Raw genomic sequence first — 14330 nt, forward strand, 5'->3', positions numbered from 1 at the left:
GGGACTGGAACACATGAGTTATGAGGAGAGGCTGAGGGAGCTGGGATTGTTTAGCCTGCAGAAGAGAAGAATGAGGGGGGATTTGATAGCTGCTTTCAACTACCTGAAAGGGGGTTCCAAAGAGGATGGCTCTAGACTGTTCTCAATGGTAGCAGATGACAGAACGAGGAGTAATGGTCTCAAGTTGCAGTGGGGGAGGTTTAGATTGGATATTAGGAAAAACTTTTTCACTAAGAGGGTGGTGAAACACTGGAATGCGTTACCTAGGGAGGTGGTAGAATCTCCTTCCTTAGAGGTTTTTAAGGTCAGGCTTGACAAAGCCCTGGCTGGGATGATTTAACTGGGAATTGGTCCTGCTTTGAGCAGGGGGCTGGACTAGATGACCTTCTGGGGTCCCTTCCAACCCTGATATTCTATGATTCTATGATCCTCCAGATCGTTTATGAAGATATTGAACAAAACCGGCCCCAGGACCGACCCCTGGGGCACTCCACTTGACACCGGCTGCCAACTAGACATGGAGCCATTGATCACTGCCCGTTGAGCCCGACAATCTAGCCAACTTTCTACCCACCTTATAGTGCATTCATCCAGCCCATACTTCTTTAACTTGCTGACAAGAATGCTGTGGGAGACCTTGTCAAAAGCTTTGCTAAAGTCAAGAAACAATACATCCACTGCTTTCCCTTCATCCACAGAACCAGTAATCTCATCATAGAAGGCAATTAGATTAGTCAGGCATGACCTTCCCTTGGTGAATCCATGCTGACTGTTCCTGATCACTTTCCTCTCACGTAAGTGCTTCAGGATTGATTCCTTGAGGACCTGCTCCATGATTTTTCCGGGGACTGAGGTGAAGCTGACTGGCCTGTAGTTCCCAGGAAACTCCTTCTTCCCTTTTTTAAAGATTGACACTACATTAGCCTTTTTCCAGTCATCTGGGACTTCCCCCGTTCGCCACGAGTTTTCAAAGATAATGGCCAATGGCTCTGCAATCACAGCCGCCAATTCCTTTAGCACTCTCGGATGCAACTCGTCCGGCCCCAGGGATTTGTGCATGTCCAGCTTTTCTAAATAGTCCCTAACCACCTCTTTCTCCATAGAGGACTGGCCATCTACTCCCCATGTTGTGATGCCCAGTGCAGCAGTCTGGGAGCTGTCCTTGTTAGTGAAGACAGAGGCAAAAAAAGCATTGAGCACATTAGCTTTTTCCACATCCTCTGCACTAGGTTGCCTCCCTCATTCAGTAAGGGGCCCACACTTTCCTTGGCTTTCTTCTTGTTGCTAACATACTTCATTTCATGAAGTCCAAACACTCAACACTTCTCTGTATGTCTGGTACTTGCTTTAACAATACTACTGAGCCAGGCTGGTTTCCAGCTATGTATCTGTCAGTGTTCAGTGAAGCCTAGAGGCCTTGGCATGAGTTGGCACCTGGTCTGCCAGCGTCACAGAGAGGTTCAGAGAAGAGCCACAAGACTGATTAAAGGATTAGAAAACATGTCTTAAAGTGACAGACTAACAGAGACCAATCTCTTCAGTTTAACAAAGAGAGCATTAACGGGTGACTTGATTGTGGTCTAAAAGTACCTACACAGGGAACAAATATTTAATAATGGACTCTTCAGTCTGGCAGAGAAAGGTATAACACAATTAATGGCTGGAAGTTGAAGCTAGACAAATTCAGACTGGAAATAAGGCACGAATTTTTAACAGTGAGAGTAAATAACCGTTGGAACAATTTAGCAAGAGTGTGGTAGATTCTCCAGCACTGATAATCTTTAAATCAAGATTGGATGTTTTTTCTAAAAGTTCTGCTCTAGAAATTATTTTGGGGGACTTTTATGGCCTGTGTTATACAGGAGGTCAGACAAGATGATTACAGTGGATTCCTTCTGGTCTTGGAATCTGTGGAAAAAAACTGTTTCACTGGTGAAAATATTGCTTGCTCTCCTAACAGCTTTATAAATGACATTTGCTCCAGGATATCAGGGTTTTCATACCATTCACTGGCTCGCAAAGCTGTTACTCAATGTCAGCTAATGGTAATGCTCTGTGACCTAATTCTAAATTGCTTTGGCTACTGCCTTCATGGAACTCTGTGACATTGGGAACTTTTCTAGTAAATTTTCAATTCTCTTCCTTTTCCTGTTGCCACTCTACAGTTCTGAAATCTGCTGAAGTTCTTGTTCATGGTCTTAAGCTCAGGAATATTAGATCCAATATACAGGTGTCCCATATTCATAAGTTCATACTTGAACAGCAAGACAGCATAAAGATTAATGTTCTAGTTCATGTGTACTCTGTCATGTAGCCTACACAGGCATCTTTGGAGGCAGTCCTCGGTAACTCATACAAGATAGTAGTGGGGGAGGGTGGGGTAAGTGTGTGCGTAAAGTGTGTTCCTAAAGTCCACTCCATTGCTTCATTTAGCACTGTTCAGACAGTTTTCAAGGCAGAACAAACAATCTCCCAGTAAGCTAACCTGAAGGAAGCACAAGGTAAGATGTGACAACCACCCAAAGGACAAATATTTTAACTTTAAATACTAAGTTAAAACCTTTGGGATTCATTTCCTATCTCTGTTATCCTTAACTTCTTTTACCACACAAAGGCTGGTGTTGCTGCAATATGATCATTAACAATATGTAGGGGTAGAGAATTCCCTTGGCAATGGCCTGGAGCTCAGGGTCTCGGGGCTTGTCGAGCTCTCGGGAGCAAGGATCCCAGTCCGACAGACTTGGGCTAGCAGGGCTCGTGCTGGCACTTTGAAAATAAGAGTGCTTTGAACTTAGGCTGGAGCTCAGTCTCTGAAGCTTGGGGAGAGGAGAGGTTTCAGAGTCACATGGACTGCTAGCATCTGGCACACTGGGGCGCTATACATTTACACCACAGCTTGCCATGCACTGTTTGTCTAGAAAAGCCCTTTGTGTGAAGCCCAGCCTTCTTGCCTCTCTAAACTGGCGCGAAGGCGCATGATGCTCGGATTTCCAGTAGCATGCTGTCCTTAGTTTCTGCTTGGTGGCTCCATCTTTCAAATCCACTACTAGCTAATTAGATATCTGACATATTTGATGCTCTAGCTCCTCTTACTGGTGGAAGGGAAATTCAGCTCTCCAGAGTCTCCTGGCTGCTGTGAGTTGGAGGGAAGAAGAGGTCTTTTGCTACTTTCGTTCCCCAGCCTCTGATTTATGGTCCTATACACCAGTAACTTTCCCACATACACACCATCCCCGTCCATAACTTCAGTGCCTGCCTCTGCTGTTCTCTGCCTTATATATTCAGTACAGCTAACTCCAGACATTCAGAAATCATCAGTCGGAGGTTAAAATATCATGAGAGAGAGACTTAAAAATCATAAGCTTTTAAAAACATCATAAATTTGGGTATAAGGGAGCTTTTTGCTTTCTGATTTCTGAGCCTCCCGGGTGCACTTGGGTCACATTTTCAAGGTTTTTCTCCATACCCCTTAGGACTAGGAATGTATTAAAAAAAAAAAAAAGTTGAGATTCTCACATAATGAATACAGGAGCTGGGGCCATAATAAAACACCAAGTATCATGAGGCTTGCAATCAAATCAGGAGTTGTCAGCAGGCTAGTTTTCCCAAGCAGCACAATGAAATTAACATGACTCTTAGCAGGAAGATGATGCTGTTTCTGTTCCATTTGCTCTTGAAAGTTTTGCAGACATAAGTGCTTGAACCTTTTGTTTTGTTTTGTTTTTGTTTTAAACAATAGCTTACATTCTGCAGGCCCCTGAGCTTGCCAAGTAAGCATCTCTCTTGTCGGTAACTAGTGAATTTTTTAAGCCCTGTGCTACAATATTTGGTATCCGCAGATCACTCTTTTCAGGGCCCACCTGTACACTAATAAATGAGGGGCAGCTTTCTTTCCTATATCAAACTCTTCTTTCCTTTCTTGCTGTAATTTAGCTTAGTCTTTTATCTTAAATGTCTAACCAAGTGAAGCCATTTAATGCTTTATAGTTATGGAGACATCAAAGTTAGGTGGCTAGAGCACTGCATGGGAATCAAGAGATTTGAAGTCTATTATCAGCTCTGCCACTGATTTGCTATGTTACCTTGAAAAAGTCATTTTGCCTCTATATGCCTTAGTTGCCCCCTCTGTAAAATGGAGATTGTGATACTCACCCTCCTCTGTAAAAAGCACATTGAGATCTATGGCTGAAAGCACTGTATAAGAGCTATTGTTATTCCAGGATTTACTTTGCATGTGGATGATACTCATAACTATGGCTGAGTTCTTTTCTTTTTAGAAGGAAGAATACACTTTGGATGATTCTGGTCTCCCATTTTTAGGCCTCAGATCATTGCCCCATTAACTTCTGATTGCATGTACTGAGTGAGGAAGAGGATTCCAAATCGCTTCCATAAAGTATTTAAAAATGAGCATGTCATGTTGAGTGAACAAAACAGCACTATTTTGATAGATCTGTGAGAATAAAGTCACAATGGCGTGTGCTCCCTCTGCTGGCCACACAGTAGCAGTTATCTGAGAAATCACTAACTCAAAGACTGAACCAACCAGAATACAGACTAACACGGCTGTTACTCTGAAACCTGAACCAACCAAGATATTTGGATATGACTTGGTATTCTTTGGAAGCTCAAGTAGCCATATGACTTTTGATGTAGAAAATATCCTTTTTAAGTGTCATGGAAAAGTTATATGTGTGATGACAATCTGAGAGGGGGAGAGAAAGGTTTGGATTAAATACCAGGACGGGATTTTTCTTTGTGTTACTGGGATGTGGAATAGTCTGCCAAAGAAATATTCAATATGTGGGTTTTTATTCCAGCATATCCAGAGAGATGTAATGAAAGCAATTTCATCATAGTGTAACATCAATTGGAAAAGTGGGTATACGTAATACAGCATATTAAATAATATACTATATTATAGTAGAATTCTGAAGAGTCATAGCCAAGGTAGATTGATTTAAATCAAAATTATTTTAAAATCACCAACTTTAATTGCAATTTTAAATCACCAATTTTCATAATTTAAATCAGCAAGCAGCAGGAAACCTCAGTTTTAATGGTTGAGGTTAATTGTGTTTTGCATTTGTACTTTCTAGTTATTTTCCTGCAGAAAGATTGATTGATTGGTTGGTATGCAAATATGCAAAACGAACAGGAGTACTTGTGGCACCTTAGAGACTAACAAATAAGTTCTTTTTGCGGATACAGACTAACATGGCTGCTACTCTGAAACCATTCAAATATGTTGATTCGGAACTAAATATAGCATCTACACTAAATTTGGTGCTTCTTTTTGTTAAGCAGAAAGATAGGATATATCTATACACATTTATTTAAGCAATTATATAGCTTCACTTATGTTTGTTAAGAATCTTAGTTTTACATATTTTATGATGTTAAAAGATAGTGAATGATGTATTTCTTTACTAGTTTGATTAATGTTTTACTCCTGGTTTGTGTCAAGTTCTATTTGGATAAATTTGTATTCATTTAAAAATGCACAAAAACAGTATTTTATTTTATTTTTTCTTATTTAAATAAAGCTACTTAAACTTTATTCTTCTGTAACCAGCAAACTTAATCAAAACATGTTTTGTATTTTAAACCGATTTTTTAAACAAAGCATTATCCGTAGTTAGTGAACTGAAGTGATTGTTTCTGATCACCATGTCCTTCAAGACTTTATAACTAATAGATCTTATCCTCCTCTAGTTGCTCATATATCAGAGGAGGAAAACGAGCTTTCTGACATTTTCAACTCCAAATTGGTTTCTTAACTTTGGGTGAACTAGTCGTGAACTGGTCTTGTTGAATAAACCAAAATGAAGAAGAAAATATTCTCCCCTCACCTGCAGAAGAGGCTTCTGCTCTCAAAAGCTGGAGTAGCACTTCATCAAGCTCTGGTTTCAGGTGCTTGGCCAGTGAAATCCACCAGTTTAGTGGTTTGGCTTTTTTAAAAATTTCAGCAGAATTGTGTACTGCTTAATATTTATTTTATTTAAAATATTTTAATAGATTGTAATAAATTTTGGCCTTAGCATGGGTGGTTATAATTTCAAATAGGCTCATTTTTAAAAAATAAACCTGTATTTAATTTAAATTTAAAAATCATTTTAAAAAAACCCAGATTTTATCCACATTCTGTGCTCCCTCAGGTCCTTCCCACGTAAACCACTAATAGACTGTACCCCACGTTTGTGGAAGCCTGTAATTCCGCCTTTCTTTTGCTGTCCACAGATCTGTGACAAACCTGATGCATGTGTAACCCACTAAAGTTTGATGTCAGAATTAGCCACTATAATTCCATTTTACTACCAGAATAGTGAGCAGGTTCAGTCAGTTTTGACAGCAGAACTCTTCGCTGTGGATAACACATAAGATAAATATGGAAAATTTGGACCGCCATGGGATGACCATACAATGAGTTTCTCCAGTTTGGAATAAAAACACCACAATGTGGCTAAACTGCTCAAAACTGAAAACAAAATCTTTCAGCTGCATCTATTCTGTGGGTATGGGCACCTTATCTCCAGAGCTGGTACCAGATTTATTGAGCTCTGACCATTATGTTCTGCTGCACCTAGAGAGATCACATGTAGACAGAACAATCTATATTGTAAATTGTGTTTTCTAGATTGCATGAAATTATACATACCAAGGGTAATGTTTGTAAATGTCCCTGTGGCACATTCTCTGATGCCCCAGGAGATGCTCAGTTACTAAACAATCTTCAAAGTGTATCTGCTTCTGTCTATCTAATGTTGGAGGGCACTGCTGCCAGAATGATAATTTTAGGAATTAGCTGGGATTGCACATTGTTTCTGAACTCAAGGTGGCACTACAGGACTATATTTGGCACCCACTTTCTGATGTATTGTTAAGCGTGTAGCTGTCTGAATTTGTGTACACTAAGGGTATGTCTACACTACCCGCCGGATCGGCGGGCAGCGATCGATCCAGTGGGGGTCGATTTATTGCTTCTAGTCTAGACGTGATAAATTGATCCCCGAGCGCTCTCCCATCGACTCCTGTACTCCACCGCTGCAAGAGGCGCAGGCGGAGTTGATGGGGGAGCGGCAGCAATCGACTCACCGCGGTGAAGACACCACAGTAAGTCGATCTAAGTATGTCGACTTCAACTACATTATTCACATAGATCGATTTCCCCCCACGCGCACACACACAGTGTAGACCAGAGCTATGAATTGAGAAGAGGTGTGTGTGCGGGGAGGGTATTTTGATGCTTTCTCTTTTTGTTGTATGCATAACGAGCAAGATACAGTATTTTGGCTTTCTGTAGTTTTCAGGAATTAGAATTTGCATGATTATTGTAAAATGAACAGGCAGCAATAATGCCAAAATAATGTACTGATCATTGAATTTATGGTTGGTTTTAAGTAAAAGAAAATACTAAAAACAAAATTCAGACACCAAGCCATTGTAAAACCCTGGACCCTTTCATTGCTGTCTTTTGGTGCTTCTGAAAACAGGCTTACAACTGGGCATTCTTTGCCAGCTGCTATAGAAAGTGCCATATATTCAGATACCCTGATATTTATTTTGTCAAATACTGTTTCTTGAAAATGTAATAGTGTTTGTGAAAGATGTCAGACTGACATCTGGAAACACTATTACTAGCCCAAAGTGTTCCAAAATCCTGAGTCAGGACCCCCTAAAAATCATTATATCCACTAGAAAACCAGTACATTTGCCTTCTGAGTTTTGAACCTTTGTGGTACATCCAGGCCATGCTTTCAAGCTTTTCTTCATAACCATAAGAGCTAGAAACTTTTCAAAAGAAAAGCTACACGTCTTGTGTTTTCATTTGACTCCAAGAGCTGGGGCTTTAAGAGGGGAAAAAACAAGCATTGAAAGCCTTATGATAAAATCATGAGACTGGCAACACTGACTCCGTTCACAGGACAAGCACAGAACTAGCAGGGATACTGCAAGGTTCTCTGTGCAGTCCCAACAGTCTGCCTTATGCATGTCGTGGAGGGACCACCCGTAGGAGGTTGGAGAAGGTAGTTCAATTTGCCATGCTCTTTTAGGGTATGTCTATGCTGCAATTAAAAACCTGCGTCTGGCCCATGCCAACTAACTTGGACTTGGGCGAAAGAGCTGTTTAATTGCAGGGTAGAGGTTCAGGCTCAGGCTGGAGCCCAGGTACTAGGACCTCGAGAGGTGGGAGGGTCCCAGAGCTCGGGCTGCAGCCCAACCATCTACACTGCAATTAAACAGCCCCTTAGCGCGAGTCAGCTGGTATGGGCTGGGCCTGTGTGTCTAATTGTAGTGTAGACATACCCCAGTCTTATCACTTTTTCCTAAGGCTGCCAACAAGGGTGCCAATTATGATGCAGACATCAGCACAATAACTGTTTAAGAACACTATCTCATTTCACATGTCATTGAACAGCCATCAGATGGTAACAAGTCCCAGTTAGTACTGACAAAGGCTGGATTTGAACAAATGTTCTAAAAGGAAAAGGCTTTACTAGTATCCTAAGTCATCCAGTTTTCTCTGCTATGTTTTAAAAATATGTAGTTATAACAACTTTTTAAAGGGTGTGACCCACAGAACTTGGCTAGGGCCATGAGCTGTTATGGTGGTTGGTGAGCACTACTGTCAAGGTTCCTCCCCCACTCTGAACTCTAGGGTACAGATGTGGGGACCTGCATGAAAAACCTCCTAAGCTTATCTTTACCAGTTTAGGTCAAAACTTCCCCAAGGTACAAAATATTCCCCCCGTTGTCCTTGGACTGGCCGCTACCACCACCAAACTAATACTGGTTACTGGGGAAGAGCTGTTTGGACGCGTCTTTCCCCCCAAAATACTTCCCAAAACCCTGCACCCCACTTCCTGGACAAGGTTTGGTAAAAAGCCTCACCAATTTGCCTAGGTGACTACAGACCCAGACCCTTGGATCTTAAGAACAATGAACAATCCTCCCAACACTTGCACCCCCCCTTTCCTGGGAAATGTTGGATAAAAAGTCTCACCAATTTGCATAGGTGACCACAGACCCAAACCCTTGGATCTGAGAACAATGAAAAAGCATTCAGTTTTTACAAGAAGACTTTTAATAAAAAATAGAAGTAAATAGAAATAAAGAAATCCCCCCTGTAAAATCAGGATGGTAGATATCTTACAGGGTAATTAGATTCAAAAACATAGAGAACCCCTCTAGGCAAAACCTTAAGTTACAAAAAAGATGCACAGACAGAAATAGTTATTCTATTCAGCACAATTCTTTTCTCAGCCATTTAAAGAAATCATAATCTAACACATACCTAGCTAGATTACTTACTAAAAGTTCTAAGACTCCATTCCTGGTCTATCCCCGGCCAAGACGACTACAGACAGACACAGACCCTTTGTTTCTCTCCCTCCTCCCAGCTTTTGAAAGTATCTTGTCTCCTCATTGGTCATTTTGGTCAGGTGCCAGCGAGGTTACCTTTAGCTTCTTAACCCTTTACAGGTGAGAGGAGCTTTCCCCTGGCCAGGAGGGATTTCAAAGGGGTTTACCCTTCCCTTTATATTTATGACAACTACGCTTCAGTGTCCAAGGTTCTGCACTGCAGCATGGTGTCTGAAGAGCAAAACTGGGGCGGAGCATTGCTGGCTGGAGTGGCACTTGAAGGAGCCATTTGTGAATGCAACAGAATTATTGTTACCAGAGCACCTTCAAACTGCTGGAGATAGAAGACAAGCATCAGGTTCTTGGTCCAGGACTCTCTGTGATTGACTATGGGGCAGCTCCTGGTGCTTGGAGTCAGGTTGCTGTACAGAGGCCCAATGCCTTGGGCCCTGATCCTAATGACTCAATTGGTTTTGTATTTGGAACTGACCTTCGTACTTCCCTCTGGAAGGAGCAGTCTTCCTGTCTAATGCTGACATTGTAGATTCAAGCATACTTAAGAAAATTCAGGAGCTGCTTCCTGCAGAGAAGGTGGGTGTTATCTGAGTGACATGGCACCTAATCCCACAGGGGGTCCAAGAACAAGATAATCAGAAGTAGATGACCTTATGTTTGTCCCTTTGGATCTCTCCCAAAGCCTCTTGTAGCCAGAGGAGACCATCCTCTGAGTAATCCGGGATGGACAGGAAGCCTGTATCCTCCAAAACAGACTGAGCATTTCCAGGATGTGACAACAATAAAACCTCAGTCCAGCAGGAAAGAATCTTCAGAGTCCTGTTACCTGGCAAAACTGCACAGAAAGGGAGTAAAACATAAACACTGAGGGTTATGTCTGCCCTACTCATACGGGTGGTCAGTGTCTGACTGGATACCTGCATTTGGGGTGCATTTAAAAAAATCTGAGTAGTGAGATTCTGAAATTGAATTGTTTTATTTTTAAATCCAATGTGGGAATATCTGTCATAATTTACATATCATCATAGGTGTGCATCATGCTTATAGATACAAAATAAGACAAGGTTGTCACTCCACTGAGTATATAATATAATTATAGAAGTAAAGACATCCACTTAACTCCCACCTGAGGAAAAAGCTTTTGGGAATGGAATGCTATGAAAGCTGGCCTGTACGAGACAGAGCAATGGAAACAAAAATAAAATAACCTTTTTTTAAAAGTTTGCAAGGAAGTACAGTACTAGAACTGGCTGGGAATTTTTTAACTATTTTTTGTAGGTAACTGCCGATTTCTTAAAACTGAAACTTTGTGGGAAAGGCTCAGTTTTGACTAATTTCATGATTTTAGAAAAAAAGTTTTGAAATTGTCAAAACATCCTGTTTTGACATTTTCTAACTGAAAAAGGTTCTGTTTGGGGGATCCAAACAAGTTTTTCATTTAAAAAAATAAGTGAATTTATAGTAAAACTAATAAAAATAGTTAACATTTAAATGAAACCTTTCGGATTTATTGGAAATAAATATTTCCATTGGCCCAATGAGGATTTTTTTTCAGATTTTCCATTCACAGAGATTGTAAAGATTTCAAATTTTTGCTCTGGTTAGGGAGGGAAACTTCTGTTTAAAATCTTGAAAATTCTCACAGGACAGGAAACACGTTTCTCGCCCAGTTCTAGTATACAGCACGTGTATCTGAATTATGGCATCGAACAAAGGGCTGATTTTGAAGGTTACTGAGCAGCGTTAACTCTCATTGTCTTCAGTCAGGCTCCAGTGAGAGTTGAGGGCTCCTAGGGTATGTCTACACTTCAGGCTGGGGTGTGATTCCCAGCTCAAGGAGAAATGCCTATGCAAGCTCTCATAGAGCCAGCACACCAAAAATAGAATATAGCTGTGGCAGCAGAAGGCTCTTATAACCCGAGTAGGTACCTAGGGTCTTAGATGGGATCAACCTCAAGGTGGCTCACCCGTCCTGCCCCTCTCGCTGCATGTGATACCTGCGTTAGCTCTGATTGAGCTACATCTCCTTGATCTGGCATTTACACCTCCAGCTCCAAATGGAGACACACCTTCAGTGTCTAGCAGGAGGTGCTCAGCAGCTCACAGGATTGGGCTCCAAGCTCTTTAGGCTCCTAAAGACACAGATAAGCACTTAGCCCTGGTCTACACTAGGAGTTTAGGGCGAATTTAGCAGTGTTAAATTGATATAAACCTGCACCCGTCCACACGATGAAGCCCTTTTTTTCGACTTAAAGGGCTCTTAAAATCGATTTCCTTACTCCACCCCCGGCAAGGGGATTAGCACTGAAATCGGCCTTGCTGGATCGAATTTGGGGTACTGTGGACGCAATTAGATGGTATTGGCCTCTGGGAGCTATCCCAGAGTGCTCCATTGTGACCACTCTGGACAGCACTCTCAACTCAGATGCACTGGCCAGGTAGACAGGAAAAGGCCCGCGAAGTTTTGAATTTCAATTTCCTGTTTGGCCAGCGTGGCAAGCTGCAGGTGACCATGCAGAGCTCATCAGCAGAGATAGTCATGATCAGCATGATAGAGTCCCAGAATCGCAAAAGAGCTCCAACATGGACTGAACGGGAGGTACGGGATCTGATCACTGTATGGGGAGAGGAATCCATGCTATCAGAACTCCGTCCCAGTTTTCAAAATGCCAAAACATTTGTCAAAATCTCCCAGGGCATGAAGGACAGAGGCCATAACAGGGACCCGAAGCAGTGCCGCATGAAACTTAAGGAGCTGAGGCAAGCCTACCAGAAAACCAGAGAGGCAAACGGCCGCTCCGGGTCAGAGCCCAAAACATGCCGCATCTATGATGAGCTGCATGCCATTTTAGGGGGTTCAGCCACCACTACCCCAGCCGTGTTGTTTGACTACTTCAATGGAGATGGAGGCAACACGGAAGCAGGTTTTGGGGATGAGGAAGATGATGATGATGAGGTTGTAGATAGCTCACAGCAAGCAAGCGGAGAAACCGGTTTTCCCGACAGCCAGGAACTGTTTCTCACCCTGGACCTGGAGCCAGTACCCCCCGAACATACCCAAGGCTGCCTCCTGGACCCGGCAGGCGGAGAAGGAACCTCCGGTGAGTGTACCTTTTAAAATACTATACATGGTTTAAAAGCAAGCATGTGTAATGATTAATTTTCCCTGGCATTCGCGGCTCTCCTGGATGTACTCCCAAAGCCTTTGCAAAAGGTTTCTGGGGAGGGCAGCCTTATTGCGTCCTCCATGGTAGGACACTTTACCACTCCAGGCCAGTAGCATGTACTCGGGAATCATTGTAGAACAAAGCATTGCAGTGTATGTTTGCTGGCGTTCAAACAACATCCGTTCTTTATCTCTCTGTGTTATCCTCAGGAGAGTGATATCATTCATGGTCACCTGGTTGAAATAGGGTGTTTTTCTTCAGGGGACATTCAGAGGTGCCTGTTCCTGCTGGTCTGTTTGCCTGTGGCCGAACAGAAATGTTCCCCGCTGTTAGCCACGGGGAGAGAGGAAGGGGGAGGGGTTAGCCACGCGGTGGGGGGAGGCAAAATGCAACCTTGGAACGAAAGCACATGTGCTATGTATGTAATGTTAACAGCAAGGTTTACCATGAAAGAGTGTACCCATTGTTCCATAAAATGTGTCTTTTTGAATACCACTGTCCCTTTTTTTTTCTCCACCAGCTGCATGTGTTTCAAGGATCACAGGATCTTCTCCTTCCCAGAGGGTAGTGAAGATTAGAAAGAGAAAAAAACGCACTCGTGATGAAATGTTCTCTGAGCTCATGCTGTCTGCCCACACTGACAGAGCACAGACGAATGCGTGGAGGCAGACAATGTCAGAGTGCAGGAAAGCACAAAATGACCGGGAGGAGAGGTGGCGGGTTGAAGAGAGTAAGTGGTGGGCTGAAGACAGGGCTGAAGCTGAAAGGTGGCAGCAGCGTGATGACAGGAGGCAGGATTCAATGCTGAGGCTGCTGGAGGATCAAACCAATATGCTCCAGTGTATGGTTGAGCTGCAGCAAAGGCAGCTGGAGCACAGACTGCTGCTACAGCCCTTGTGTAACCAACCGCCCTCCTCCCCAAGTTCCATAGCCTCCTCACCCAGATGCCCAAGAATGCGGTGCGGGGGCCTCTGGCCACCCAGCCACTCCACCACAGAGGATTGCCCAAAAAACAGAAGACTGGCATTCAATAAGTTTTAAAGTGCTGTGTGGCCTTGTCCTTCCCTCCTCCACCATCCCTCCCAGTGCTTCTCTCCTCCACCACCCCTCCTGGGCTATCTTGGCAGTTATCTCCCTATTTGTGTGATGAATTAATAAAGAATGCATGAATGTGAAGCAACAATGACTTTATTGCTTCTGCAAGCGGTGATCGAAGGGAGGAGGGGAGTGTGGTTAGCTTACAGGGAAGTAGAGTGAACCAAGGGGCGGGGGGTTTCATCAAGGAGAAACAAACAGAACTTTCACATTGTAGCCTTGCCAGTAATGAAACTGGTTTTCAAAGCTTCTCTGATGCGCACCGCACCCTCCTGTGCTCTTCTAACCACCCTGGTGTCTGCCTGTGCGAAACCAGCAGCCAGGCGATTTGCCTCAACCTCCCACCCCGCCATAAACGTCTCCCCCTTACTTTCACAGATATTGTGGAGCACACAGCAAGCAGTAATAACAGTGGGAATATTGGTTTTGCTGAGGTCTAACCAAGTCAGTAAACTGCGCCAGCGCGCTTTTAAACGTCCAAATGCACATTCTACCATCATTCTGCACTTGCTCAGCCTGTAGTTGAACAGCTTCTGACTACTGTCCAGGCTGCCTGTGTACGGCTTCATGAGCCAAGGCATTAAGGGGTAGGCTGGGTCCCCAAGGATAACTATAGGCATTTCAACATCCCCAACGGTTATTTTCTGGTCTGGGAATAAAGTCCCTTCCTGCAGCTTTTGAAACAGACCA

At 43.0% G+C, this 14330-nt stretch overlaps 1 protein-coding gene and 1 pseudogene across 3 annotated transcripts in view; both read left to right on the top strand.

Annotated features, from left to right (window-relative positions):
- The window catches only part of SLC35F3 (solute carrier family 35 member F3), a 292700-nt gene that overhangs the window by 86617 nt on the left and 191753 nt on the right, over positions 1 to 14330 (top strand). The gene's annotated exons all lie outside the window — the stretch shown is intronic.
- Positions 9547 to 10246, top strand: LOC311518328 (rRNA methyltransferase 2, mitochondrial pseudogene; annotated as a pseudogene). Its single transcript has one exon. The product of its transcript is annotated as an rRNA methyltransferase 2, mitochondrial pseudogene (transcript).

The sequence above is a fragment of the Lepidochelys olivacea genome, assembly GCF_965140295.1.
Source record: "Lepidochelys olivacea isolate rLepOli2 genome assembly, chromosome: 3".
Taxonomy (NCBI): Eukaryota; Metazoa; Chordata; order Testudines; family Cheloniidae; genus Lepidochelys; species Lepidochelys olivacea.